This window comes from Zootoca vivipara, chromosome 9, assembly GCF_963506605.1.
Source record: "Zootoca vivipara chromosome 9, rZooViv1.1, whole genome shotgun sequence".
In the NCBI taxonomy this organism is placed as follows: Eukaryota; Metazoa; Chordata; class Lepidosauria; order Squamata; family Lacertidae; genus Zootoca; species Zootoca vivipara.
Genome location: NC_083284.1, coordinates 65,050,372 through 65,063,795, shown reverse-complemented (window position 1 = coordinate 65,063,795; position 13,424 = coordinate 65,050,372).

Genomic DNA, 13,424 nt, shown 5'->3' with positions numbered 1-13,424 from the left:
ATCAGTGGTGGGGGTGAAGGGTACAGAATATATTTTTGTTCTGCATAGCACTAACAGTTCCAGCTCACTAGCCGTGAAGTCTACCCCAGCCTAAGTGGGCGAAATGGGTGTAGAAAGGTTATCCATGTCTGAAATTTGTGGGATAACAGGCATCATCGTTGCAAGGCTTCTTAAGAGAGACATATGCAGACATATTGCTGGTTGTGGTGGGGGCGGGGGAGAGGACACAAGGAGTGGTGGTTTGAAGACCTCCTTGACTCTGCCTTGACTCACACTAGGATAAGTCATAGTTGTTGGCCTTCCAACTCAGGCACAATTTAAAACAGACATAGGCAAATTCGGTCCTCCAGATGTTTTGGGACTGCAATTCCCATCATCCCTGACCACTGGTCCTGTTAGCTAGGGATGATGGGAGTTGTAGTCCCAAAACATCTGGAGGGCCAAGTTTGCCTATGCTTGATTTAAAACATGGCATCAATTTAAACAATAGTTATTGGCCAGGGTTTCTTCTAGTGTGGTTGTTCCTGCTCTGAGAGGGAGAGCACCACACAGTGGAGGGAAGCTGGAACCAACTTTGCTTCTGTGCTACATCAGAAGTATGGCTGGAGCCTCCAAGAGCTTGCCAATGTGGACAAGAAAGGTTCTTCAGAATAAAGCACTAAATAAATCAGAGATGGAGAATTTATGGCTCTCCATTTGTTGTCAGACCCCACATCCCATAAGCCCCAGGCATTGTGGCCAATGACATTGGGAAATGGGTGTTGAAGGAGCCCTCCAGCAACTGAAGGGTCACAGTTTCCCTATCCCTGATAAAATAGATGCAATGTAATATGGGTGGTGCTGTGGTCTAAACCACAGAGCCTAGGGCTTGCCAATCAGAAGGTCGGCGGTTCGAATCCCCGCAATGGGGTGAGCTCCCGTTGCTCGGTCCCAGCTCCTGCCCACCTAGCAATTTGAAAGCACGTCAAAGTGCAAGTAGATAAATAGGTACTGCTCTGGTGGGAAGGTAAACGGCATTTCTGAGCACTGCTCTGGTTCGCCAGAAGCGGCTTAGTCATGCTGGCCACATGACCCGGAAGCTGTCTGTGGACAAACGGCAGCTCCCTTGACCTATAGAGTGAGATGAGTGCCGCAACCCCAAAGTCATCCGCGGCTGGACCTAACGGTCAGGGGTCCCTTTACCTTCACCTAATATGCTCACAAGATTTGATTTTCAGACTACAATATTTTACACATCAAAATTATACCAGCTCTCAATGAGGCATCACAAGGAGAGTGTGTTTTAACCTGAAACTCTCAACCTTAGAATTTGAGTGCTCATAGGTTGACGTTATTGTATATATTTATACAATAATGGAAGAAACGAGAGAAGAGGAAGAGCAGGGAGTAAGTAGACTGAAGAAAAAGGGAAGAATGAATCAGGCAGGTCAGATTACACAAGGCTTCTGTCTAGAAAAGGCAGCTCTGATGTACAGAATGTTGCCTGTCACAGCTCGCTGTCATCTGCAGACCTGGCCCTTGAATGTGGCTACGATGAGTCAGCAAGGGCTTCACAAAGAGAGAACTGTTCAGACTCTAAGAGATTAGTGCCTCTTTGAATTCCTTTTATGCGGCTACATTGAGCAGTTAATGTAACCCCAAATAAGGGTTGTGCAGCCTGAAACACATCAGAACTTTAGATTACTTAAATGGATGAATAAACCGTCTGAGCACCATCAAGTCTCCTTTGCATCCGGTCAGGGTGTCATGGCATGGCTTCACCCTCTTTTGTGACAGTGTGAGAATGCCCCACATTGCTCGATGTGTTGGAGACACATGCTATTTCTGTCTACATTGGGCATCTGGAAAGGCTGGAGGCAATGTGAAAGAGTGCTACACTGCTTCTGACTATGCCAGGTGCCCTAGGTCAGGGGCTGGCAAACTTCAGGCTTGTCAGATCTGCTTTGCTTTGTTTCCCCCCACAAGAACCCCATGATCTCAGAACAAGAGCCAGGTGCAAAGGACGTACAGTTAGAATGAAAGAACAGAGTGTGCCTCTGAGCACATTCTGAACAGAGGGCATTTGTTTTTTAATATGAGAGCTAAATGGAGCCCACAGTCTTTTCATGCAAAAGTCATTTCCTGGATTTTTCATTGAAGGGCCATTCTTTACTTCAGCAGCTTAATTCATATGTAAAAATGAGTTTTGTTGTTACTATGGTTAAGTAATTGGGATACAAAACCTTTGCCAATCTACCGCAAATCACCTAGAAATCTACCTTTTGCTCAGTCCTGGGCTAAGAGTTGTTCTGAACACTGCTAGTAATCTTTAGCTATGAAAAGAGGTTTCTGGAACAACAGAACTTGGGGCACGTGGGAAGGTCAGAAGAAATGTAAGCCATTCCTTCATTTTTATTTGTTTCTATTCTATCCTGTCTTTCAGGATTCAAATCCTTCCAAGGTGGAATGTTGGGGGTGCAGTAAATTTCACAAAACAACAACATAACAGATAATTTCAAAACATAAAATGTGACTGTGATCCTTCGCCCAGGACAGTCGGTGGTAGACGGGACAGAGCTGGTGTGGTGTAATGGTTAGAGTGTCAGACTAGGACCTGGGAGAGCAGGGTTCAAATCCGGTCATGAAGCTCACTGGGTGACTTGGGCCAGTCACCATTTCTTAGCTTAACCTCTTAGGGTTGTTGTGAGGATGAAATGAGGAGATGGAAAGCCATGTATCCCACCTTGAGATCATTGAAAGGTGAAGGTGTTATATAAATGTTATAAATAAAATACCTGCTGCTGAACTTTGCTTTCCTCCTTTTCTTGGAATCTTTCCCACAGGGGCAGTTAATGGCGGAAAGAGAATGGAAAAGTCCAACTGGAGAAGGCTTTGATGAGATCTTTGTCTGACTCTCTTTCTTATAAGAATAGCCCCCTGGATCAGAGAAGTGACCCATTTAAATCTGTATCCTATTCTTATAATGCGAAGGTTCACAAGCAGGGCTGGAGCACAACAAATTTCTCCCCACCTGCGACTTCCAGGAAATCTGTGGGAATGTTTCAAAGCTGATGTTAGATGTGCATAAAAATTCACTCACCACAAACAACACAAATTGAGCTAAGAAGAAAATCAAAAGGACCCATGTGCCACATAATGCAAAGAGAGGCTATTTAGGTAAAAACAACTCCTCAGAGGCAAGCACATAGAAGTAATAAAAATCCATACAAACCTATATATAAACAAGAGGACTCTAAACAAATGACATTAATACACAAAATCATACTTTGCCAGCTGGGAAACAGAGTTCTTGTTAGTTTACTTTGTTATTCATTTATAAATCAGTAGAAATTTTCTTTTCATGTTGTTGTTGTTGTTTAGTCATTTAGTCGTGTCCGACTCTTCGTGACCCCATGGACCAGAGCACGCCAGGCACTCCTGTCTTCCACTGCCTCCCGCAGTTTGGTTAAACTCATGTTCGTAGCTTCAAGAACACTGTCCAACCATCTCGTCCTCTGTGTCCCCTACTACTTGTGCCCTCAATCTTTCCCAACATCAGGGTCTTTTCCAGGGAATCTTCTCTTCTCACGAGGTGGCCAAAGTATTGGAGTCTCAGGTTCAGGAGCTGTCCTTCCAGTGAGCACTCAGGGCTGATTTCCTTCAGAATGAATAGGTTTGATCTTCTTGCAGTCCATGAAACTCTCATGAGTCTCCTCCAGCACCATAATTCAAAAGCATCAATTCTTCGGTGATCAACCTTCTTAATGGTCGAGCTCTCACTTCTGTACATCACTACTGGGAAAACCATAGCTTTAACTATACTTACCTTTGTCAGTAAAGTGATGTCTCTGCCTTTTAAGATGCTGTCTAGGTTTGTCATTGCTTTTCTCCCAAGAAACTGGCATCTTTTAATTTTGTGACTGCTGTCACCATCTGCAGTGATCATGGAACCCAAGAAAGTAAAATCTCTCCCTGCCTCCAATTCTTCCCCTTCTATTTGCCAGGAGGTGATGGGACCAGTGGCCATGATCTTGGTTTTTTCAGACCATATTTTGCGCTCTCCTCTTTCACCCTCATTAAAAGGTTCTTTAATTCCTCCTCACTTTAATTCCTTTTTATCCCTCTTTTCCACTTTAATTCCTCTTTTCATGTTACTTATACTTAAAAATATAGCCATTCAAAGAAAGTTAGCTATGTAGGTTCTGGATGACAAAATACAAGATTTGGTGAATTTCCCAAAGTCACCTGTTTCAAATGAAGAGTTAAGTAGAGAATGTTAATTCAGGTCATGAAGCTTGTAGCCACCAGTTCATATTGGTTTTGAAGTGACCTTATTATAGGCCTGTCACTAAAGATTGTGTAGTATCTAGCAGATTTAGAGATTTGGGGGGAACCTGGTGTGATTGTGATATATATATATGGGGGGGGTATTTCAAAATGCTCTTTTATTACCTGTGTCTTGGTGCCTCATCATATATTGGTTTCCCAGGAAAAAGCAAAAGGGGGAAGACTGCAAGAACTTTCTGAGAATATATTGGTAGGACAGAGTCTGGGATGGCTAAATTTTAAGAAAGTGAAGAAGGGGAAGGTTATCTTGTTATCTTGCTTCTGGCTAGAGATTTAACTCCTTCCACCAGACACTTTCTGAAGGAGGCTCAAAACCTGAAATTTTGGGTAAGACCCTGAGATGATTAGTCCTCTGGGCTCAAGATATGTTCATTACACCAGACTATAGAAACTCAACTGTTAAATGGTGCATAATGATGTTAAGTATAAGTGTTTAACTACATATTGAAATGGAAAATGACTCTGTATGTGTTTGAATGTGTATTGCTGAAGACTTAACTGGAAAATTCCATTGGGCTATGTTGAAGCTAAGAAGGGCTCACTAAGAACCTAAATGGGTTGACTATTGGTGTTCTCTTTTCTCTTACATGGTGTTTAACTTTAGATCATGTGAGAGGGGTTTTCCATTGCAAATTGGGGAGTTGTTCTCTGAGTTGTTCTCTGGAAGCCATAGAGGACAAAGGGTGAAAACAGCTCCAGCTTAGTGAAGGCTGTGTGTGTAGAGAGAGACCTATGATTTTAGGTCTGTCTGGAGTTATTTCAAGTGTATGTAAGAAGATGAAAACTGTGCTGAACATGCACATGATATTATACAACTATTTAGATACCGGTATATCAGTATTGTTTTGTGTCTCTTTTTGGAAGAAGTTCTGTTAGTAAAGCTTTTGAAACATATTTATGAATCTGGACAATTTTTATTCCATGCGCAGTCAGCTTCCCAGCTCAAGTTCGTTTACTTTGTTTATTCATTTGCAGGAAGTTCATTTATTTAATTTAGTCTTCTTTTGCCAATCCTAAACATATGGAAGAGAATATTTTTAGCAGAGATTGTCTATAGAACTTTCATCCATTAAGCTCAAGGAAGAGGATGATACAATCAATACAGTAGCACACTTTTTGTAGCCTTCAGTCTTAAAAGCACTTCTGGCCAGGTCAAGTCAGGCAATTGCCCGAAAACCACAAAACAAATACGTCTTTCATCTTCCCCCTCATTCTGTTTGAAGTCATGGCACTAAAGGAACACATGTGCATTGCTGGATGTAGCCTAAACTGTTCCACTGAGGAATGAAGCCATTAATCTCTTTCAGAAATACATCATAAAGTGGAAAAGGGAGAGAGCTAACATCTGGTATGTTCCCCTACTTGTGTAGATAGTAGGGAAGTAACCAGAAGCATGACTCTGGAGGCCAATTATAGATCACATCCTTCCACAATGGGGACATAGGTTAACAGGTGGGAGTTGATCACAATGAGGATTTGCCAAACATGCCTTCCTCTTAGCTTGTTTCTCCCTTTTGTACTGAATTTGTGCTTCTTCAAAATCCATGATGTCTTTAGTAGAGGCTATTCGTTGACGGACATTCTGCTAAGACTATGTTCATGGAAGACAATTGGTCATGAATGATGAGAGAGAGAGAGAGAGAGAGAGAGAGAGAGAGAGAGAGAGAGAGAGAACACTGCTGAAGATTAGAGGTGTGTGGATCCCTGTGAAACTCCTATCCATGTCTTATTCAAACTTTTTTTGACTTCCACAAATTTGAAATGCATGGCTATTTCTGCAGAATATGAACAATCACTCGCCATTTTAGGTGAACTCTGACAGCCATTCTACTGAAGACACATAGGTTGGGATTCAACTAAGTTTTTCTCTGAGAAGACCCATTGAAAATAATGGACACAACTAGGTTAGGTCCATTAATTTCAATTGATCTGCTCTGAGTAAAACTTAGTTAAATGCCACCCACGGTCTTGTAATGTCAGAATGATCATTCCTTTTCCTCAGGATTCCTCTGGTCTTTCTCTGTCATGGTGGTGGAGAAAGATATTCTGAAGACTATGCCCTTCTGGCCTGCTAGCGCCATTGTGGAGGAATCTTTTTCCCCTTTCCCCTCTCCTATTGTGATGGAACAGGAGGGAATTAATTGTATCGCCTCTACTGCTATCAGAGTTGCAACATGCAACAAAGGGATCTCTCTCTCTCTCTCTCTCTCTCTCTCTCTCTCTCTCTCTCTCTCTCTCTCTCCTAGTCACAACTCCACTTGTCCACCCCTCCAAAAAATGCAGCTTAGTCAACATATTCCTGAGGAAGAAAGGGATAAAGCTCTCTTCCAGCCATGCAGTTAATTGAAGAAATACAAGGAGCGTAACTGTGTGCTATGCATTCAGGGTAAGCCATTGGCTCTGAGGCAGAAGGAAGGCAGCACAAGGTAAGGCTAGATAGCAGCCTGTGTTAGGAGACTCATCCTGGCACTTCTGTGCTCTAGGCACACCAGAGATTTGCTAGCCACAAGTCTTCTAGTATGTAAATAATTTGACATTACCAAGATGCTATGTCACCAGCCGCTTGGAGGATTTTCTGGCCACTTCACAAACAGAAGAAATGCAATGCATACACAAGTGGAACGAAGAGGGTACTGCCAACTGCTTTCGTTACGTTTCCCTACTTTTATTCCCACACATGTTAAGAGACTATGCAATTGGAATGAAAGGAGGCCCTTAAGCACCAAAGCAAATTGTAAACATCACAAAGCAGCCATTATTATAACTGTACCTTGTTTTGTCATATTCCATTTTTGTTTTCTCTAGTTCAAGGGGATCATTAATTCTGGGAGCCAAGTACAGGCTCCATGGATGCTGTCTGCCTGCATTTAGCAAACAACCTATAATTACTTACCAAGTCGTCTGTTACCCAGAAGCATTTTACCTTAGATTTACCCATATTCAAGGGTAAATAATGTCGCCCAGGTGGTTTGAAAGAGATTTCCAAAATGAAGGAATATATTCTACTATGATAATAATCAGATATATTCCCCCTCCCCGACACAGAGCCAAATACTCACCGAGCTTTGCAGTAACCAGCAGCCTTTAAACTTTTGTTTGTTTCGAATTTTACCTCCCGCAAGAGAAAATCAGCATCAAAACAACACATGTTATGCTTTTAGAAATCACATTGTCCACACCAAATTTTAATCTCTTTGTAATCTCCAAACCAAATTTTAATCTCTTTGTAAAAACCTCACTTTTGTGAGCTTGTGTTGAACCCTGGGAAAGAAAGAAGCTCATCAAGGCAAAGCAAATGCAAAATGTGATAGGAGCGAAGCTAGAACGTTCCTTCAAAGTTGACTTTTATTTAGACCTCATGAGTTTCAAGGCCTCACATCTTTATTTGCATAGATTGCTAAGTAAATCTTCCATCTCTTCAGCCACTCATTATACATTTGTCAAAATCCTTTCTGAGCCTCTAAGAGCATCCACATAAGCAACATAGTTTTACTTAGAAAGTGCAGTTTTCTTCCTGACACCCCCCTTTCTTCAGTTTGCCTTGTTTTCAGATTGCAATTATGCTTGAAATCACAGCTCAGTTTTAGAAATCAGCATTGGCACATGCTGAAACAGCATGTTGTAGAGTCCTATCTAGAACATAGCACTTTACATCTATGCATGCTTCCTCATGTAAAACAAACTAAATCTTTGAACATGGAAAGCTAAGATGTCAAGGATGAATGGGATTTGTAGCAATTTCTCCCACACAGGCTAGTTTTCTACATGCAGTGTTTTCTCTCTTTTTTTCAAAAGGAGAAGATGTAGAAAATGAATTAAAACATTCAAGCATGATCCTCACCAGGGATGCCCACAGGATTTCCTGGGCCTGGTACACACTGTATGTGGATTGGGCCCCCTGCACCTCCCCCCTCCCCTGCAATATATCGACAAGAACTGCTGTACATATATTAATTTAACCTAACCTACCTCTCAGGGCTCTTGGAAATATAAAAGGAGGGTGGGGAAGAAAATGTAAACAACCAAATAATAAAATCATAGAAGTGCATAGTTGGAAGGTTCCCCAAGGGTCATCTAGTCCAACCCCCTGCAATGCAGGAATCTCAGCTAAATAATCCATGACAGATGGCCATCCAACCTCTGCTTCAAAACCTCCAAGGAAGGAGAGTCCACCACCTCTCATGGGAGTCTGTTCCACTGCCATACAGCTCTTACTGCCAGAAGGCTTTTCCTGATGTTTAGTCGGAATCTCCTTTGTTGTAACTTGAAGCCATTGGTTCAAGTCCAGAGCAGGAGAAAACAAGCTTGTTGCCTCGTCCATGTGACAGCTGTTGAAATATTTTAAAACAGCTATCAAATCCCCTCTCAGTCTCCTCTCTTCCAGGCTAAATACGAGGCACACAGTGCATAATTCAGGGAGGATGTCTTATCAATGGTTTGTAGCCAAAATGTCTATGTTCTGCCTCCAAAGTACTCTGTATGCTTGAAACCATAGGAGAGGAGACTGCTATTGTGCACACGTCCTTTTTTTTTTGGCTTCTCAGAGGCATCTGATTGGTCACTGTGAGAAAGAGATGCTGGGCTAGAAAGGACATTGGGCTGCTGCAGCAATTCTGTGCTTAGGGTTGCATGTGATGCCATTCACAGACCATGTAAAGGAAGCATGAAAATCAACTTCCTTGCTTTAACTGCAACGTTTCATATTTGCAGGCAGAGTAAAGGCACCTAGCCATTTGAGAAAGAAAGAAATTTAGTAGAAGCAGTTATGTTGTGGGAAATTATAAGTAAAAAAGTAAAGGTAAAGGTAAAAGGTAAAGGGGCCCCTGACCATCAGGTCCAGTCGTGTCCGACTCTGGGGTTGCGGTGCTCATCTCACTCTATAGGCCGAGGGAGCTGGTGTTTGTCCACAGACAGCTTCTGGGTCATGTGGCCAGCATGACAAAGCTGCTTCTGGCGAACCAGAGCAGCCCACAGAAATGCCGTTTACCTTCCCGCCGGAGCGGTCCCTATTTATCTACTTGCACTTTGATGTGCTTTCGAACTGCTAGGTGGGCAGGAGCTGGGACCGAGCAACAAGAGCTCACCCCATTGCAGGGATTCGAACCGCCGACCTTCTGATCAGCAAGCCCTAGACTCTGTGGTTTAACCCACAGCGCCACCCCTAACCATTAGGTCCAGTTGCGGATGACTCTGGTGTTGTGGTGCTCATCTCGCTCTATAGGCTGAGGGAGCCGGTGTTTGTCCGCAGACAGCTTCCGGGTCATGTGGCCAGCATGACTAAGCCACTTCTAGTGAAGCAGAGCAGTGCACAGAAACGCCGTTTACCTTCCCGCCGGAGCGGTACCTATTTATCTACTTGCATTTGATATGCTTTCAAACTGCTAGGTGGGCAGGAGCTGGGGCCAAACAACGGGAGCTCACCCCGTCGCGGGGATTCGAACCACTGACCGAATCAGCAAGCCCTAGGCTTTGTGGTTTAGACCACAGTGGCACCCGCGTCCTTTTAATTATAAGTAAAGTTCATACTTAAACCTGAAACCACATTTTCTGGCAGAAAATAGTTATGGGCCTCTAACAGTGAAGCCACCAAGCTTTAGCCCTCATTGAGTATTTGTTGAGTGTTTGCTAATAAAAAATACAATTTTCATTTCCATCATGCCTCAGCTTTAATTTATATGTATGAAGTTCAGAGAATAAGTTGTCATAGAAACCCAAATATCAGGAGTTGTTGCAGAGGATTTATATTATACACTACCACATATAGAGAATGCCTGAATTTATAGTTATAGACAGGGTTTAAACTAAGGGTTTAAAAAATCCAGACTCAGGTTGCTCTCAGGTTGCCTCATCTTCAATGAGGGAGTTTGTCATACCAACCCCTTCCACCTGATCGCCACCTTGAACATTGCAGCTTTATGTTGAGTCAGACAAATGGTCCATCTCAGTCGCTACTGTCCACACTTATTGACAGGATTTATCCAGGGTTTCAGAAAGGCTAGGTAGGTCTAGAAGAACATAAGAATATTCTTGCTGGATCAGGTCAGTGACCCATCTAGTCCAGCATCCTGTGATCACAGTGGTCAACCAGATGGCCCTGGAAAGCCTACGAACAGGACCTGCTTGCAACAGTATTCTCCTAGCCTGGCAGCCTGGTTGTCAGGAGTGGATAATCCTCTCTTCCTCCAGCAGCATCAAAGGCAATAAGAACAAGCAAGTTCATAGTTATGGTTTTTATTTGGTCATCTGGATGAGAGACAAAGAATCCATGTCTCCATGCAAAGGAGACATTGCCTACTCTGAGCCCCTCCTCTTCCATCCCCAGGAACACTCTGAGTACCTATGGCAAGTCCCAGGAACAACACTCCTCTGAATTCTCTGTTCTTGAGTGTGAAGGGATCAACGGGCTTTTGGGCTAGAAGGTTCTCCCAGACTCTCTAGCTGCCTGCTCTCTCACTTCCTCCTCCTCCTCCACTATCTCCTAACTAGGCAACTCCTCATTCAGCTGCAGTGGCGGAGCTTCATGCTCCAGCACCGGGGGCGGGGCTGGCACCCGTCCTGGGGGCAGGGTGTGCCTCCCAGAGGGGAGGAGCATGCATTCCAGGGCCGTGGCGCACCTCCCGGAGGGCTGTGATGGCGGGGCGGGCGCCCGTGATGCCGCCCCTTGGAGCCGCCCCTTGGGGCTGCCCGCCCCTACCGCCCCTATCTTCCTACGCTGTAGTTCAGCTGTAATTCAACCCTGTCTCCTTCTCCTCTTGAAACTGGAGGCAAGAGGAGAAGCTGGAGGCAAGGTGGGTGAACCTTCCCACTCGTCCTCCTCTTCTGAGAGTAGCTGAGCAGACCGAGGGGACACTTCCCAGCCTTCCTGTTCAGTCCAGTCCCTGACACTGGCACTGTCAATGACAGCAGAACATTGTCACCATGGTTATAGAGGACAAGGCTACCAATGGCTACCAACCATGGTGGCCATGTTCTAGCTCTCTTCTCAGAAGCATTATGCCTCTGAATACCAGATGCTGGGAATCACAGGTGGGCAGAATGCTGTTTTACTCATTTCCAGATTGCAGGCTTCCCCCAGGCCACTGTGAAAACAGGATGCAGAACTAGATGACCCACCTTATGTTCTTACATTTGCATCAACTGATGACCTTATCATTTTTATGGGCTGGATTTAGAGGTCCGGCTGCCCCAATTTTCCATGCAAAACTAAAGCAATCTCTCTCTTTTTATTTTTTTTTGCCAATTATTTTTTATTCAACCCCCCCCCCCAAATTATAACACATTAATGCCAAATTAAAACTAATGTAATACACCCCCCCAAAAAAAAACTGGTTTTCCATTCTCGTTCTCAGATATTTCCATTTTTCCCATTTTGCATGCTGCTTATTTTACAGATTTATCTCTAATTAGCATCCATTATTATTTTTTTAGCAAATTTCTCATCCCTCAGCTGTCCCTTTACCAACTCCTGCATATAGATATAAAAAAGTTATATCAAATAACAACAAGTGGGGCTATAGTAATTTAAATCTTTTATTCTTTTTCCCAACTTGTGTTGGAAAAAAATGATCTTCTTTTATTTCATTTGTCTAGGGAAGAGACCAAAAGGAAACTTTCAAGAAACATGTTTTTTTTAAAAAAAAACTACAAGGGTTTAGTTGCAATCACCAAGAAGATGCCCATTTTAGATGTAACCACAAAGATAAAACAGTATAAAATATCCTAACAAACTGCTTTAAAGGAAATGGCAACAAATCATAGGAACCAAGGCCAGCATTTAGAGTTCAGATAAATAAAGTTATTAGGTTTTCAGCAATGAGTTAATTAAATTAAAGTTCACTAGCCTCTTACCAGAATGGGCTTCTCTGAATTAATTAAAAATGCTTCCTGATGGTTAAGTATAAACAAATGTGGTTTAGCTGTAACCCTTGCATGAATTCTAAGGCAAAAGAGGAGGGTTTGTTGTTGTTTAGTCGTTTAGTCGTGTCCGACTCTTCGTGACCCCATGGACCATAGCACGCCAGGCACTCCTGTCTTCCACTGCCTCCCGCAGTTTGGTCAAACTAAAAGAGGAGGGGGAAAAGCCATTATTTTCACTAATGAAATGTAGATCAGTTCTGCTTTAAACTTCACAGCTTCTAGTTTAAAGTTCATTCTGGCTATAAGCATGGGGCCACCTTTGCTAAAACCAGATAGAATTATTACAATTACATTATAGCAGCCATCACTGATGGAGCAGGTTTTAGGGATAGGGCTGACTCAATAACGAGGCAAAAGGAGAAAATTTGCTCAGACCACAGGAACAGAAAATTCCTGCCTCTGGTCCCAACTCATTTCATTATTATTTTGGCCAACCAACTGGCCAACTAAGCTCTCACATTGAAATCGGCGAGGATGCAAATTCTCAGCTTCAGCCGGGTTATTCCCTAGCCGTATCTTGCTGCCTTCCTGAAATTATCAAGGACAAATCATAAACTCCAAAGGTTAATCAGCTGCCAATTTAATTCCTTGAAAACAAACGAAGAAAGGCTGTGTTAGCGAATTTTCCTTGGTGTGTTACACAGTTAAATATATGTGTGCCTGTCATCTGATTCTTTCAAGTGCACCAGCCAGGCAGTCTCAAAGGAAACCATGCTGTGTATATATATAAACTATCCCCAGAGGGAGGGCATAAATGCTGTTTAAGATATTGCATTGCTGGACTGCGGCCAGCAATGCAATTCTCCCGGACTTACATTTTTGGATGATTCATCAGTTCTTGACTTAATCTGTGGTTTGGGGCTTTGGTAAGCTTGTCCTCTACCCTACCCTGAACCTGTGAAGAGGAGGGATCTTTTAAAAATAAACGAGTAGAAGCATCCTTCCTTACACATTTTCAGGCTGCAGTTTGCTGACAGCGAGAGTTTACATGCCGGGTGTTCAATGCCTGTAACAAAGTTCAATCTGAAAAGAAAGCAAATATCGCAATCTTACTCTAACCCACTCTCCATTTTATTTTATTTTTACTCAGCGAGACTAGCATACTAGCATGTTCTATCCCCCCCCAATAAATAAATAAAAATCAACAGCAAAGTGAAAACACTTTTTTGCTTCCTTTGAAA